Source organism: Dipodomys merriami, unplaced genomic scaffold (assembly GCF_024711535.1).
Source record: "Dipodomys merriami isolate MVZ:Mamm:240054 unplaced genomic scaffold, mDipMer1.0.p SCAF_9, whole genome shotgun sequence".
In the NCBI taxonomy this organism is placed as follows: Eukaryota; Metazoa; Chordata; class Mammalia; order Rodentia; family Heteromyidae; genus Dipodomys; species Dipodomys merriami.
In genome coordinates, this window is record NW_027206512.1 from 12,152,990 (window position 1) to 12,170,444 (window position 17,455).

The 17,455-nt window shown below is 36.2% G+C and overlaps 1 protein-coding gene across 5 annotated transcripts in view; it reads right to left on the reverse strand.

The window, feature by feature from the left end:
- The window catches only part of Arhgap24 (Rho GTPase activating protein 24), a 466,818-nt gene that overhangs the window by 26,353 nt on the left and 423,010 nt on the right, over positions 1 to 17,455 (reverse strand). The window lies entirely within an intron of this gene.

Below are 17,455 nucleotides of genomic sequence, written 5' to 3' on the forward strand. Positions count from 1 at the left end.
ATGAGCACAGGGACAGCGCCCAAGCTGAGTTCAAGCCCCACGATCGACAAAAAAAAAAAAAATACCATATACAAAAAAAAAATAGAATCTGTGTCTCTGTGTATATTCAATTTCAGAATTAACTACTTCTGGAACCTCACTTCATCTCAAAACATTAAACTCATTTTCAAGTATACTTTGGAGACTGGTTATAGATACTTGAAGCATAGCATGACACATTATAACTTTAAGCATAGCTTATTTTGAAAATAATTGACTCTCAGCATGATTGCTTGGTTAATATTCAAAAATAGTGGAAAAATTTTAAGAGTCTGCTAGAAAGAGAAGGGTAATGCTACGAAAATATACAACGAAGATTTAACATAACCTTTACATAACGTGCATAATTTATTTTTACTCTCTACTGAATACCAGAGTGACAGGCTAATTTACCAAAACATAAATTTATCTTTTGTTCTTTATATAGCCTGTACCCTGCTACCATAAAGATAGGTAGCAGTAAAGGCAAAGCAGTGATTTTTTTTGTTTTAGAGCAGGGGCTGGAGGGTTTCTGTATGTAGTTTGAAATTAATTCCTAGGAGCCAGGAGCATGGAATGCACACATGTAGGGAGCTGGTGAGCAATGAGAACTTGCAGCTCACTCCTGGGCTGGACTGCAGGAGCAGAACTTTCCCCCAGAAAGTCTGCCCTGAGAAGTTGGAATGCAGGCACTGAGATGCCCTGCCAAGGAAGATTTTCTTATCCCAATGGTGGGGGTAGTCTTCACAGAAGTGTATGATATAGCATCATATGCCTTTTAGTTCTACATTTTGGACTCCAAGTTGATTTTGTCAGGTATTAACTGCACACCTAGTTTATATTGGGTCTTCCTTGCAACCCAGTGGAAACACTAGTACAATAACCAATAACATAATAAATAAACATTAAACCAATAACCAACAAACTAATAACAATATAGGTATGGAGTTATAGAAGGTGGTTATAGAAGTTTGGGCCAAGATCTGGAGAGTGAGACTAGATGAACTGAGAGTAGGACAGGGTGATGATTCTTCTTTAAAGCAGAAGAGAGAAATGGAACCTAAAGACGGAGGCAATTGGTTAAGAAATGGGAAAAGGCTGGGATGCTCAGGGACCAGAATGGGTCCGGGGGAGGTTGGAGCAGCAGGAAGCTTCTTTGTAGACCACAGATCTTCACTATTGCAGGGGCCTCAGGACAGGCATATTTTAAATTACTCCCCCCCCTTTTTTTTTACCAGTCCTGGGGCTTGAACTCAGGGCTTGGGCACTGTCCCTAAGCTTCTTTTGCTCCAGGCTAGTGCTCTAACACTTGAGCCACAGCGCCATTTCTGTTTTATTGTTTGTTTGTTTGTTTATGTGGTCCTGAGGAATCGAGTCCAGGGCTTCATACATGCTAGGCAAGCACTCTACCATTAAGCCACATTCCCAGCCCTTAACTTACTTTTAAAAATGATATTAAGATGATGACTTTGATCTCATGGGGCTTGTTGGATTAACTTACTTTTTCATAACTAATTACATTTTTCTTTTTGAAATTCTAAACTGATGGGCAGTATGAAAGATGTCATTTTAAAGATGAAGAACATAACATGTTTAGAATATATTGAAAATTGAAACCATGCTCATTAGTTCCCCCAAATGAGCTTCAATTTTATTGTGTTTTCCAGTACTCAGGCTTGAACTCAGGGTCTCTCATTCACACTGGGCTTTTTCACTTAAGGTTGGCTCTCTACCACTTGAGCTATAGTTTCACATCTGGCTTTTGGGTGGTTAATTGGAGATAAGGAGATAAGAGTCTTATGGAGTTTTCTATGCAGGCTAGCTACAAACTTTGATTCTTGGATATCAGCTTTGAAGCAGCCAGGATTACAGATGTGAGCCACCGCATCTGTTTGTTTGTTTTTATTGTAAAGGTGATATACAGAGGGGTTACAGTTACATCAGGGAATGAGTACATTTCCTTTTGAACATTTCACCCTCTCCCTCATTTTCTCTCACTTTTATTCTTTCCCAACCCCTCACCCCATGCGGTGTAGTTTATTTCAAACATAGTGTCTAGTGAGTATCACTGCTGTATTAATTTGATTTTCAATAAGACAATTAAATCTGTTGTTATTACTGGCAAAGCAGCATCTCACCAATATCTACACACTCTATGTTCCTCTCAGGTAGTAAAGCTCTACCACTGAAAATGAAGTCACCCATGGTAACAAAACCACAACTTGGGGGAGGGGGTGATATGCAGTGTACACAAATTTTCTTATGAACAATTTCTACTCCTTGATTTCATTTGAAACCAAACTACCATCATAATTAGTCTGAGTCATTTTTGCTTTCTGAGGCAATGGCAATATTATCAATGGTCCAGAGAACAATATGAAAGCAAAATGTACACAAATGAAAACAAAATATGACAACAAAATCTGTATATTTACATTACATATAGAATATGTCTGAGTACCTCAATAGAAGCTATCAAGTATTTATGGGTAATCGAAGGGACAGTGGTGATATGGTAGAAACTTATATTTGATGAGAAATCTGTTTTAGAATTTCATTGAAGATCTATTCCTTAAAGGAGGTGTTCCCAAACACATTGTTCATCAGCTAGCTTTCTGGTGAAGCATTTTGTGAGCTGCAGTATTGAAAATATTTGAACACTAGATGGCGCAATTGCAAAATTAGATTTAGGAATTGGTGTGAAGGTTGTGAAGGATGAAAGGCTGAAAACTCATTCTTCCCCTACCAGCAATTTTCTTAGCACCAAAGCTGCCGTGATGTTCCAAGAATAGAAATATTAGAGCTATGAATCAAGGTAAGAGAGGTCGAGTGGGATTGCTATTTTATTCCTTTCCTGAAGAGAGATGTTCGCTTTCTAGCATAGCATGATTGTATATAAGCACACCGTTAATTATATCCAAATGATAAACAAAAAGAATAACCAAATATGTATCTTTTTTCAATTAACCAAGATTATTCAACTTTTTCTTAAAGGCTGAATTTTAAATTTTACAGCTTTCGGTTTTAGGATTCATTATACATAGGCCACTTGGTAGGATAGAGACTTCTGCATGGTTAGGGTATTTTCATTTTTGTTTTTGTCCTTTCCCTTTGAGGGGAAGAAAACAATCACTTCCGGACAAACTGCAGCATGTTTTCTCTCTGTGCTGATTCACCTCACGAGGCTCATGGTCAATCTTCCCCTTCTGCTGATAGGCTACCTCCAGCAAAGAGAAGCTGGGTGTTTCTCTGAAATATCTCTTTCTCTACAAAATAGCAGCACTCCAAATCTAGCTGTCCAGTCTAATCTCTGATATTAAAAAATCTACTATTTTGCCTAATGACATTCATTTAATATGGAGAGCAATTAATTGGATACCAATATGTCTTGAATGTTCAATGTTCACCAAAGAATGGATCTTTTATATTTTTGACTCAGAGGAGCATATCAGTCCTTACCAAATTGTAATAACTTATTGTGACAAAGATCAGTGCACAATAGAACATAAAAGTCCTTCACATGGCTCATAGAAACAATACAGTCTACACACCCTAGACTCTTACTGCAGTCAAATGAGTCAGCTTGGTTATGAACCCCTATAGGTGATGTCCTTGAGCAGGTCATGGCACTGATCCTTGAGATAATGAGGTACTTTTTCATATTTCTTGGTAGCAGTTGCTCACATATCGTTTATGCAGTCTCAAGTTTCTTTGTTCCAAAATTAAGATTATAAGCATGCACATTATGTGCCAAAATGCAGATAGAGATAGGCTCATAGGCCTTGGGTAAAAAGCTATTGGATCAGGAGTGCAAATACCCCATAACTGATCAGAATATGCACTTCATTTTTATCTTTTTTGGACTTGAACTTCACTTTAGAATCAGTTTCCTTGTATTCAGACCATTCATTTCTTTTTTGTCAAACAGTAGAAAATTACCAGATCCTTTCTATGATTGACCTGATGATCTATTCTCCTAGTTCACTTTTGGTCATTTAGGATGGCTATTTTGCTCACTCACAGAATATGTCCTGAGCATGTATGCTGTACATGCTTCACGCTATTTGCTAAGTAGGACAGTAATTAATAATAGACTTTTGTCTCCCTTGGGCTTCTCATAGCTTACTTGTTATTAATAGTTTTTTATATCAGATCTCATTTTTCCTTTATTTCTACACATTCTAATTGTTAAGTGCTTGCTAGTATGTGATATCATTTTTAAGAACATTCTCTGTCCTTTCTGGAAATTATCTACGCTATTTCTAATCCATGGGCCATATAAGCCTCTTAGTAATCTGAATAGGGATAAAGAATCCACTCTTGTCTATTCTCTAACCCCACTCTTCCTTCCCTAATAAACATGGCTACACACACTGATACATCCAAATGCCACCATAATTACAAGTATAATATGACACAGACAAAACCCTTGCAATGTTTAAGCCTTAAAATTAGACATGGGAATTTTTCACTTAGGCTGTTAAGCACAGAATGCAATAAAATCAATCCCTTACTTTAACAGAATAGAATGACTTCCCAATGCATGCATACAGGAAGTTATTAAATATATTGTAACTGTCTCTGCAGTCAATGATATGAGGAGATAAAATCTCATTTGAATTAAGAAAATAATAATAATATATCTGCAAGACTCCAGGGGGATCTTAATAAGACTGAACACATTCTAAGACAGCACAAAAATCAAATTTCCCTGAACTGCCTTCCTTCAGCAGCAACTCTGTCTGACAGTTCATTCACCAAGACATAGAAAAGCCAATCTAAAGGTACAAGCAGCTCTACACTAAGCTAAACATTTCTGTTTTTTATGTCTGCTCTTGTTCTGATTTTTTCATTTGTCTGTCTAAACAATCTTACTCTTTGGCAGTGAAGTTTGAATCTGCTTAAAATGGCTCCGCTTATTGTACAGTTACGTGTCACTTCTGAATTGTATACACAATCAAAAGACTTTCATCTCCAAAGTGCTGAATTAGACTGAAATGCTCAGTCCACTTCAGCTCTCCTGGTTGAAACGTTCTGATGGCAGAGCATTGCGTCAGGACCTCTGTTATAGACTGAACCATAGTCTCCCCCTCTCCCTCACACACACATCCCCTGACCCATACATGAAAGCCCTAACTCCCTAATGTGATGATATTTCCAGACAGGGAGACAGGGCCACTGGGAGGGCGTTAAGGTTAGAAGAGATCATGAAGGTGGTGTCCTGGTACAACAAGATCAGTGCCCATGTTAAAAAGAGACACCAGAGAGTTTGATGTCTCTTTCCCTGTTCCTTTGCACTTCCTTGTCTTTTCCTTTTCTGGGTCCTATTTTGCACTGGTATCTCCAAGCCTCTCTTCCTTGGCTTGCCTTTAGGTGCTCTTCTCCTGAACTCCTTGAACATCCCAGTATATGTCTAGGAGTTTAAGTCTCACCTTTCTACAAAGACTACTAAGTTTATATATGTCTACACTATACCTTCCCATGGCATTGAAATGCTCTGTATGCACTTGAACTTCATGTACACAAAGCTGACAGAGAACAAGAAGAAATTCTCCCTTTGCAATAAAGAAGTGTTCCTCCTGTAGCATTATTCCATGATGAATGGCATCACCCTTATCATAAACAATCAATACACTAAATACAGCCTAAATCTTGTCATTCCTGAGAGGCTTACTCAAATTGTGACTAGTGATTCTCAGACTAAATTCTATGTTGGCATCACTTCAGAAGTTAAAAAACAGCCAATGGAATGTATATATTCTGACATATTTCCTTACTAATCTATAAACCCTTTAATCAATCTCACTAACATTGCTGAGGTTCAATTTTAGATTACTCACTTCTATTAAAAATGCAGCAAAGTCTTCATGCTACAAGTTTGTTCTCTAAACTGCAAATACAAATACAAATAATAAAATGTCTTGGCACATAGCTTTCATGCACTACATATAACTATTATTTTTAATGTATATAAATCAATATATATTACACAGAAGAACATGCACAGTTACTTCATCGACTAGTTATTAAAGTGGTCATTCAGTCCTACTACTATGCGTGAGGCATTGACTCACTTTAGACATTTTCCAATTTGTCTAAACAAGGCATAGGGTTTAACTAAGAAATAAAATTGGATTCTGATTTCCTTTCTATGATAGCACCAAGGTGTTTTGATGAAAGAGGAAAGGCTAAGAAGATTAAGGCAATTATAAAGCTTGGCACAGAAGATTTAGAAAAGTTCCTTAAAGGAAAAATCAATTTCAAACAGACTACCCCGTGCGTACATATAAATTCAATTAAAACTATAACAAAACATAATTGGAACTTTAAGTACTTCAAATATAAGACCTGAAATTCTGAAACAGAAGAAATCATAGGGTAAACACTTCAAGACATTAGTGTAGGCAAAGATTTTCAGAATAGAACTCTAAAAGCACAGAAAACAAAAGTAAGATTTGACAAATGGGAAACAACCTACAGAAACGGGAGAAAATACTGTACATCAAACTTGTGACTGGTATTCGGAATATATAGGGAAATAAGAGAATAGGAACTAAGCAACCCACTTAAAGTGAGCAAATAATCTGAACAATATTTCTTAAACAGTTATCAAATATATGAAAAAAATCTTGCTATCACTTCCATGGGTATGCTTGTTAAAACTACAATGAGATATTTCCATTCTGTTAGAATGCTAATTATAAGAAAAAATAAACAATACACCTGTGAGGATGTGGAGGCAAAGGAATTCTTAGGCTGCTTAGCAGGAATATAAATTAGTACCCCCATCATGGAAAACAACAGGTGGATCCTTAAAAACTTGAAGTGGTAGTGCTACCATATGCTCCTACTAGCCTATGGCAGGCAGATATCCAAAAGACACAAAGTCACCATACCAGAGCTCCCTGCATGTGCAGGTGTACTGTAGCACAGTTCATAACATCTGTGGACTCATCCCGGGTGTCTTCCACTGATGGGTAGATAGACACCAGCATTAGATACACTGAAATGTTATGTTATTCAGCCATAAAGCGTGTAATTCTGTCCCTAGAGCAAATTGGATGGAACTAGAGGGAATTATGTTAGTAAAATAATCCAGACACAGAAGGACAGTTGTCACATGTGCCTTTTTCCATGAGGAAATTGAGAAAAGTCAACCCCAATATAGACTTCGATGTTGGAAAGGGGTTGAGATGGTCACGAGGCAGGTAGAGAAGAAGGTTTATGATCAGTGTGTGCTGTGTTTATGTGTTGAATATCATATGAACATCACACTCAATCCCATTAATATGTACAATTAATATATGTTAATCAAAATAAAATTTTAATGAAAATGTTAAAGTTTTCAGTTATCAAGCCCATCATCACAGCTATTGAGAGTATCTTTCATGCCTAGTAGCTTTAGATTGATAGTCCAGTGTCATGTCCACATTTATTTAGAAGTACTATTTAAATACACATGCTGCATTTAGTACTATGGATAACAATATTGTCAAAAGTATCAAGAAATGAATTATTTTTAAAGTATTATACATTTCCTCATCAACTTAAAATCTGAAGTCAATGAAGCCACGAAATATGTCCTATTAAACTAAGATCCTATTTGTGTCAATCATGTAGGTAATCACTTTAATTTAGTTTGGTCTTTCATACTAAAAAATACTTTTATTATCTTTATGCAATGGTACAAAGGAGTTGCCATTCAACAGAGCAGTTTATGAATACAATGCAAGGTATTCATTGTAGCTAAGTATTGATATAAGGAATTATTTGAAAGCCAATGAAGCAGAGATGATAGCAAAGCAGATGTTAGCAAAGCAGACATTCTATTGTGTGTGTACATACTGCATTCACACACATGAACCTTCTCCACATACATATGCCTGCATACAGACATGCATACATATGTACTTCCATCTTTGTAGAATTGTTTTAAATGTATCCAGTCAGATTTAGCACTGGAAAAAAATCAGCAAGGTTTCTGTATTTAAAGTCTCTCTGGTTTGTACATGGGACTTCTTTCCTTTCTCAGGACTAGAGATTCTGCCTTATGTGTATTCATAATTATCCCAGGAGAAAATGGAAACCTTTGAATTCCCACAGAGTTTTAGTGACAGTAAGCATCTCCTAGGCCTAAGCTGAGATCCACACTGCAGTAATGTCCATGCAGCAGCAATGTCTTCAACAGGTCTTTGAACACAGCTTTCTGCATTCACAATTTTTTTTTTTTTTTTTTGTCAGTCGTGGTGCTTGAACTCTGGGCCTGGGCGCTGTCCCTCTGCTTTTCAGCTCAAGGTGAGTGTTCTACCACTTGAGCCACAGCGCCACTTCCAGTTTTCTAGTGGTTAACTGGAGATAAGAATCTCACAGACTTTCCTGTCCAGGCTGGCTCTGAACTGCAATCCACAGATCTCAGCCTCCTGAGTAGCTAGGATTACAGGCATGAGCCACCAGCACCTGGCTGCATTCACAAATTTTAACACATAATGCTAAGGAATGAAAAAATGATTTAGAATATTGGTACATTGTGATCAATTTAGATCACCTGTTTTCAAGTAATATAAAGAAACTACTCAAAGTGAGATACAAGAGAAACTCATTTATAGAAATGTTAAGGTCATACTTTGCACATAGTGCTTAATTTTTAATGGATTATAGAACTGCAGTTTGAGAGAGGTGAAAAAAATTCTAGTTCATGCTTTGCTGCACATTTTCCCCAGGCATGTTTCAGAAGCAAAGGAATTGTGAGAAACGATATATAACCTATGAGAACAATGTAATTGCATAATTAGCTAGATTCTGGGAAGCATGAGCACTTATTTCTTTCTTGCATCTGACTCCCAGTGTACAATGAAAGCATTCTTACATACAGTTCACTTGACTCTGTCTTCGGGTCTTCACACTGATAAAGGTAAGTGCTGGAGCTCCTCAATGTAGCCCTCACACTTCAATTGTACCCAGGACTTGAGGTTGTGATTTCAATTTTACACGGTGTTCAAAACAAAAATAAATAAATAAATTTGGTTTAATCAAAAGAGAGAGTACTATCCTTATCCTTAGTTAGTTACAAGTTTGTTTAGCTTGCTAACATTGTTTGTTGTTGTTGTTGTTGTTGGTTGTTGGTCATGGGTCTTGAACTCTGGGCCTGGGCGCTGTCCCTGAGCTCTTCAACTCAAGGTAAGTACTCTACCACTTGAGCCACAGCACCACGTCCAGTTTTCTGGTGGTTTATTGGAGATAAGAGTTTCATGGACTTTCCAGCACAGGCTGGCTTTGAACAACGATCCTCAGCTCTCAGTCTCCTGAGTAGCTAGGATTACAGGAGCCAGGCCTAACATTGTTTTTGCCTTTAGTAAGCTCTGCATAAGAAGCTTCAAGAGACAAAGGAAATTCAACTACATAATTCAACTACATAAGATAATCAGCACCTGGGTGCCAGAGGCTCATGCCTGGAATCCTAGCTAATCTGGAGGCTGACCTGTGAGGACCATGGTTTGAAGCCAGCATGGGCAGCAAAATCTGTGAGACTCTTATCTCCAATTTACTACCAATAAAAGCCAGAAGTGGAGTTATTGCTCAAGTGGTAGAGCAGTAGCCTTGAAGAAAAAAAGCTTAGGGACAGCACCCAGGACCCAAGTTCGAGCCCCAAGATGAGCACCAACACAAACAAAAAGATATTAGTCTATTTTTCTCTGAGAGACTTCAGATTATAGAACCAAGAATTTCCCAGAGAAATATTAATTTTCTTACACTATGGTATATTTATACTTGAGAAAATATTTTAAAATTTCCTGGATGTTTAAAACCTATGTACATAATTTAAAATTCCTATTTTAAAATTAAAAACATAGATGAATATCACTAACAAATTTTCTAGCTAACAAGACTACATAAATAGACATGTATATAAACATCTATATATTTGCATATTTTTCTTATCATGTATATAAACATCTATATATTTGCAAATTTTTCTTTTCTTTTTTTTTTTTTGGCCAGTCATGGAGCCTGAACTCTGGGGCTTGGGTGCTGTCCCTCAGCTCTTCAGCTCAAGGCTAGTGCTTTACCACTGTAGTCACAGTGCCACTTCCGGCTTTTTCTGCTTAAATGGTGCTGAGGAATAGAACCCAGGGCCTTATGCATGCAAGGCAAGCACTCTACCACTTCCTAGCCCCTATATTTGCATATTTTTCTTATCAATGTATCTACAACACCAACTAATTCCCTATGGCCCATTATCTTCCAAAATCCTCACAAGCCTGGTCAATTTTAATAATCTGATTTTGGGACAACAAGAAAGGATGCAAAACATTTTTCAGAAAACGAATTTTTATCCAATAAAATCAACAAGGAGAGAAAGAAAGCTGTGTGCCTTGCCACAGGAGGTGTAAAAATAGAGAACTTGTTTTTTATTGTCAAATCTCTAACTCATGGTGTTAGAAGAAGCTAAAATAAGATTTTCTCCTCTATCTGTGAGTCAACAAGTTGACACCAGAACCTGCAAGTCCCTACAAAACTTGTCCCGTTTCTAAATAGTTCAACAGATATTTGTTAGAATATTTTCACTATAGGACCTAAATGATAACATCTAGTTTAGTAATTGACTATATAAATTGGGAGAAAAGGAAGTGAAGAGCTATTAAAAAAATCTTACTTGCTATTCTCTCACTTTCTTGTTTGATGTGATGCTTTGTCACCAGGCATAGAGATGTGTGTGGGTTTTTAATACTTGTATTTACTACTTAGGACATTTTAAATTATCTTTACATAGTTGTATAAAGGAATTTCAATTCAATATGTCAGTTTATGAGTATAATTCATCTTGATCAGTGTCATACTTCCACCATTCTCTCCCATTTCTCTTTCCCACAATTTTCCTAGATTCATTTTCAATGTACATTGAATATTATGAGTGCATTTTCCCACCCTTCCTCATTTCATTTACTTATCCTGATTCCCTTGACTTCATCCCTCTGACAGCCCAAGTTCCAACTATTTGAACACCCAACACACAAGATTAAACAGGCAATTTTTAAAGAAAGGTCAGAGTAGAGGAAAGGGCAATAAGGTAGATTTGATTGAGAATATGTAAGGTCTTTTTGTGTGTTGTTTTACTTTGGTTTGGTTTTTAATTGCTGTGTTGTTTGGTTATAAATCAAAATCTAGTTAACTTTGGTAGTCATGACAGCCTTCAGGAGTAGAAACCAAACAAAGATACTAGACCTAAATTAGACCAGTGACTTTCTAAAAATAAGAAATCCATTCATAAGGTTATGACTTTGTATACTGGCTCAGGCAGGAGTTTTGCTTTTGTTAACGAAGTGATATTCTAATAAAATTTTAGAAGTTACTTTGAAATATAATTTTCAAATTTCCTAAATTCAAAGTCTATCAGATTGAATACAAAAATTTTCTGCTTTTTGAGATAGCAAAAACATTGACATTCTTTCATTCAACAAATACACTTACAATATATTCCCTGTATGTATTTATTCAGAAAAATATTTAATGAATACTTGCATTGTGTTAGGGATTACTTTAAGTGATACTAATGAAAAGTGACTAGGATTCACAAAATTCTCTACCTCTGGGTTCATATTCTAACCTACATGTAGGTTTTATTATATATACAATATATATTATATAATATAATCACAATTAAATAATTATGAATAATTATATAATATATTATATAGTGTTATAATCTATCTTAAATATAAATGTATATATAGAGAGAGAAAGAGAGAGAGTATTGGAACTTGAACTCACAACCTTGCACTCTCATTTGGCTTTTTCACTTTAGACTGACACTTTACCACTTGAGCCACACCTCTACTTCCCACATTTTGCTAATTAGTAGGAGATAGAGGCTCTTGGAATTTACTTCTAGGACCATCTTCTAATGTTAGTCTTCAGGGCTCAGCCAGCCACATAGGAGTGGCTGGGATTACCAGTATAAGACAACGGCTCCCAGGGAGCACAGTTTTAAATGGAGATTCACTGTGATGTCCTCATAAGCATGGAGACACATTCCCATAAGTTATTGGTATTTATCTCACCTGTATAAAGGTATCATTTGAATATTATTAATTCTTTAAAGATTTTTAAAACCATTTCTTTACTGAGAATGCTCAAAACAATCCAAAAGTATAATCAAACATTTCAAAACCTATGCCTTCTACAAAGGATCTATGAATAGCTCCGACACCATGTGAAAAGGTACTCAACACCAGTGAAATATCATTTCACAAGCACTAAAAATGCCAAACTAAAAAAGTGAGACATTCCAATGGAGCTGATGGAGATAGAAAGTCGTACATCCATTTTGGGAAATGGCATATCCATTTCTCAAATAGTAAACAGATATGATCTTGTAGTTCCACATTTAGTTTTGAACCAGAAATGAATGAAAACAAGTCCATGCACACTGACAACTACATGTTTACAGAGACAGCTTTCATAACATTTCCCAAATAGAAAACAACATAAATAACCTACTAACGGATGCATGGATTAACAAAATATTTATTAAATACAATTCTCTTCATCAATAAAAAAGAAAAAATATGTCCATGATATAGACACAATTCTAAAGCATTATGGTGTCAAAGAAGCTTGATGGGAGTGAATATTGAATAATTACAGTTACATGAAATGCACAGAAAAGGAAAAATCCACACAGAAGGAAGTTGCTGAACTATGACACTTGGGAGGAAAGATAAGGGGTAATAATAAATTGGCATAGAGATCTTTTAGGGGTAATAAAACTGAAACTGATGTATGATGGTGTAAACTTTTTAAAGCAAGCATCGTTGCTCATTGTACCCCTGAAATAGGGGTGAATCATATGAACAAGAATATGACTTAAAAATTTATTTCAAGAACATATAACTTCAAGGAAGTCACTTTTGTAAAACAAAAATTTACAATCTGAATTATAAAACACAAAAACACATACTTCCTGGGCATAAAACTTTATAGGTACCTTATTTCTTTCAGTAGGAATTGCTATGGAGATTTCAAAACAGAAATGAAGGCTTCCTGAATTTTAAAACACTGGAGAGTTTATGGCTAAGCATTAGTCTCTGTCTCACATAGATTTTGTTTTTATGACTTTTCCTTATCACATAAAATGTCTGTTTTAGTTATCATTATCATCAGCATGATTATTCTTACAGTGGGAATAAACAGGTCCCCAATCATAATGCCAAGAAAAAGTACCTTCTCCAGGCCAGAGCCTGTTCTAACCAGTCTACTCACATGGCATCATTGACTAACTCCTAGTGCTTTTCTTTTCTCTTGGTGTGTGTGAAGGTTCTGGGCAAGAACTCTACCACTTAGGATATGCCCCCACCCCTTTTGTGTGTTCTTTGGTTTTGAGATGCACACTTGCCAAAGCTGTCCTTGAATTGGATCCTGTCGTTGAGATAACAGTGTATGCCCTCATGCCCGCACTTGATTTTGTTTATAAGTGAATAGATGCATAATCCTGCAGGATTATACAGGGTAAAAAGACTATGGGAAGTAGCTGGTGTCAAGTTATTAACGTGGGTGGTATGTAATGGGTAGAGGGTTTAGTACCATACCAGTCTGTCATCAAAGCCTGACCTCTTTACTGCCACATTGTGTCCTTGTGGAAAAGCAGACCAACTCCCACTGGTGTACATGCCAAATACTTGAGAGACTTCTTGAGTAACCAATTTAATTCATAACCTTGTTGGATGCTAATGGACATGAGCCCAAATTCTGCAGAAGTGAACCAAAAGGAAAATGAAGGTCTTGTTCCCAAAATCAGATGAGCAAGTTTTCAGACACATGAGAGAAAATTCCAATGAAACATGAGGAATTTCTCATTTATAAACCTATGCCACATAAAATATTTAGTAAATAATGATGTGGGTATTTTACATGTAGAAGGTAGTTACTCTATGAGCCATGAATTTTTCAAAAGTAATTATGGTTATAAGAGGATTTCATGTAACCTTCTGAGACAACCACTATTCCAATTTGATAAGAAGCCAAGAGTTGAAGGATATGATGTTTGCCAGTCCTACTGAACAATGATCTGACTGTATTTTCCAAATGTGAGCTACTCCCAGTAATAATGTGTCACATAAATGAGACATTCAAATCACGTACAGAATTCTCTGCCTCCTCCTGAGGAAGTATCAGTCATTTAGGATAGCCATAGTAAGGTAATATCAGCACTTGCCAGTCTCCATTTTCATCAAAGAAACTTAGGGAAAGAGTCCTGAGATCAATGGTATTCAAGGACATCTAGTAACTGGATGTTTTGTTTTTATTTTTAAAACCGGACCTGAATGTTAGACAGAAGGAAGGTTCTCTATCACTTGAGTCTAGCTCTACCCTAGACCTTTGTACTTCAGTTAATTTTCAGATAGGGTCTCACATTTTTAGCTTGTGACCCACAGACCTCCATTTTTCTCTTGGTTTCTCACATAGATGGCATTACAGGTGGTCTGCCTCACCAGATTTGTTCTTTGAGATAATGTATCAATAATTTTTTGCCTGGGCTAGCCTCAAACCTTGATCCTCATCGCTCTCCTTCTGAAGTAGCAGTATCATTTTTGGATATTATTACATTTAAAATTTTTTTTGCTATATTGGCTTTGCATATTTCCATTGGTACTAGTTTATAAGCAAAATAATAAGGTAAAGTTCTACTTAACACAGTAACACATTAATACAGTAACACATTTAAAGAAAAGTAGCAGTAAACTTAATGAACATGGCCAAATCCAGGATATTAGTATTTGAATGGCAGAAGGCTGAAAATTACTGAAGGACAGTGGTTTTTCAACTCTTGTCACACCATTTTACTTATAAAAAAATAGATATCCAGTACACCATCCAGGCCTTCAGGGCACAGGGTTTCCTTGGCTTTTCCCACCTTTTTGGATATAACTTTATCACTTACCTGCATGCCTACTGGAGTTAAACAGTCCCTCTCACTCTATAGTTTACTTATGTACTCTCCAGCACTTGAGTTTTCATATGGATTAAAGAACCTAGATGTACCTCACAAGCACTCCCAAAGCTTTAGCAGATAGCAGGTTCTTTCACAGTCATGTAAGACTGCTTAACCTAGTTGATATTGCAGGCAAAAGAGCTAAAAGGTTATTTTCTAAGGTGCAGCAGGCCTAATAGACTCTTGTAGCATAAAATCCTACCAGTATTTTTTAGGTTAGGGTTTTAGGATCATACATGTGAGAATAATCCTAGAATTGTTTAAAATGCAGATTTCTAAGCAACTCCAACTTTTTAGTTAGGAGAAAGTGAATGGACTTTGGACAATTGGAATATCCAAAGATACTTTTCTATCCAGTTTTATAGAAAATAATATTTGATAGTTTTTCCTATTCAAGGTTGCTTTTGATAACTCATGTCCATTAAGCCCAGATTATACTGCTTGCCAGGAGATTCAATTAAAATGCATATGTTATATGTTTTGATGTTTTATCTGTTGATTGGTGGTTTTTTGTTTTGTTTTGGTGGGTTTTTGGTGTGTGTGTGTGTGTGTGTGTGTGTGTGTGTGTGTGTGTGTGTGTGTGTGTGTAAATGAAAGGGAAGAAAGAAAGAAGACTAGGGAATTATACACACAGTATGTGTTGGGTTTTGGGGGTACCTCGGACAGCTTCCCTTTAAGGGATTCCTGGGCAGAAGATGTAAAATTCTGGGCTGCATGAGGTCTCTGCTCTTGCACTTAAGCTGTGCTGGAAATGCATTGCTGTTCTATTGCTAAGCCGTTAATCATGATGGTGACACCCACACAGCCAGTCTTGAACCCACATCCCCAATGCTTCTAAATGTGTCTTTAACAGCTAACACCATCTGCAAAACACTGGAGAAGAAACAGCATTCAGTTTCCAACTTGACTTTACACCTCCTTCTTTTTGTTGCTTCAAAAAACACGGTGTTTAACAGACAATGAGATATTTTATTTCCACTCCTAAGCATAATGAATGAAGGCAAGAATAGGTGGGAAGTATAATAAACGTGTTAAAATTTTGTTTGTTTTGTTTTAAATAGTTGACAGAACTGATACAATATCAGTTCTTTCAGGTGAATGAAAGCATCCTTTCTCGGGGCATTTACTTTAGTCAATGAGTCTATGGAATGCCAAAGCTGTAGAAATAAAAGCCATGCATACCTCAAAGTCTCAAACTATAGCTTCAAAACTGGGAAAATGCCATCTGATATAATTAACAAAGAGTAAAAGTACATGATTTAATGAAAATTGATGTATGTACCTGCAATCTTAAACTCAAAATGTGGGTGTTTGTTTTGGTGGTTTTTTTTTCTTTTTGCCAATCCTGGAGCATGAACTCAGGGCATGGACACTGTCCCTGAGTTTCTTTTGCTCAAGGCTAGTTCTGTACCACTTGAGCCACAGCACCACTTCTGGCTTTTTCTGTTTATGTGGTGCTGGGGAATTGAACCCAGGGCTTCATGCATGCTAGGCAAGCCCTCTACCACTAAGCCACATTCCCAGCCCCTTCAAAATGTTTTTTTTAATAACCATATTTTCTTTTTTGCTTCCTGTAGAACAAAATACTTCTTTTTACTCAAATGTGAAATATTATCTTCTAAACCCTAAATGGATCTATAGCTTCAAAAAGCACAGGCAGATTTATGAATATGGATGTTCTTGAACTAAGGAGTAATGGATGTAAAAAAGTGAGAACAAAGTTAGTAGCCTAACAACCCAATGTACTGATATGATGAGAGTAGACTTGTGAAAACTACTACTTACTGACAGGAGAGAGTGTTTATAATGTGACATTATGGAACAATGCCAATATGCAAAAGTGATATGATGCCAGTATTTAAAATATATGTACATATCCATATTCTAATATTCTGTATTTCCTAGTCTCTTCACATCTACTATATTTATATACTAGTTAGCAAGAGATCTCTAGTTACTGATTATAAAATGTTAATCTCTCCGTCTCTTTTTCTTCCATATTCTAAATGTTATACAAAGTGTTAAAGGCTGAAATGTAATTTTAATGACATTTAAATCTGGTGAAAATTTTCACCAGATACACATTAGTTATTACTGAAACATGTATACATGTTAATTATTATTAGAAAATTTTCACTATAAAATACTTAATATCAGAGCAAATGGCCAGTGATTATCTTTGAAGAACAATTGGGGGCTTCTTTCTACATTTCAATAAATATATTTTAGCTAATCAAAATGAAAACTCAATTCTATTAATTCCATGAAAAGCAAACCTTATTAGAATAAAATGTGTTGACTGACTCATCAGTAATAACAATTAACTTTAACAATGGGGTTTCTTCTGATTCATTCATGAATGCGTACAATATATCTTGATCAGGCTCATCCCTTCATCAGTCTCCCTCAGCCCCTTCCATCCTCCCCAAATCAATCTCTACAAGCTTT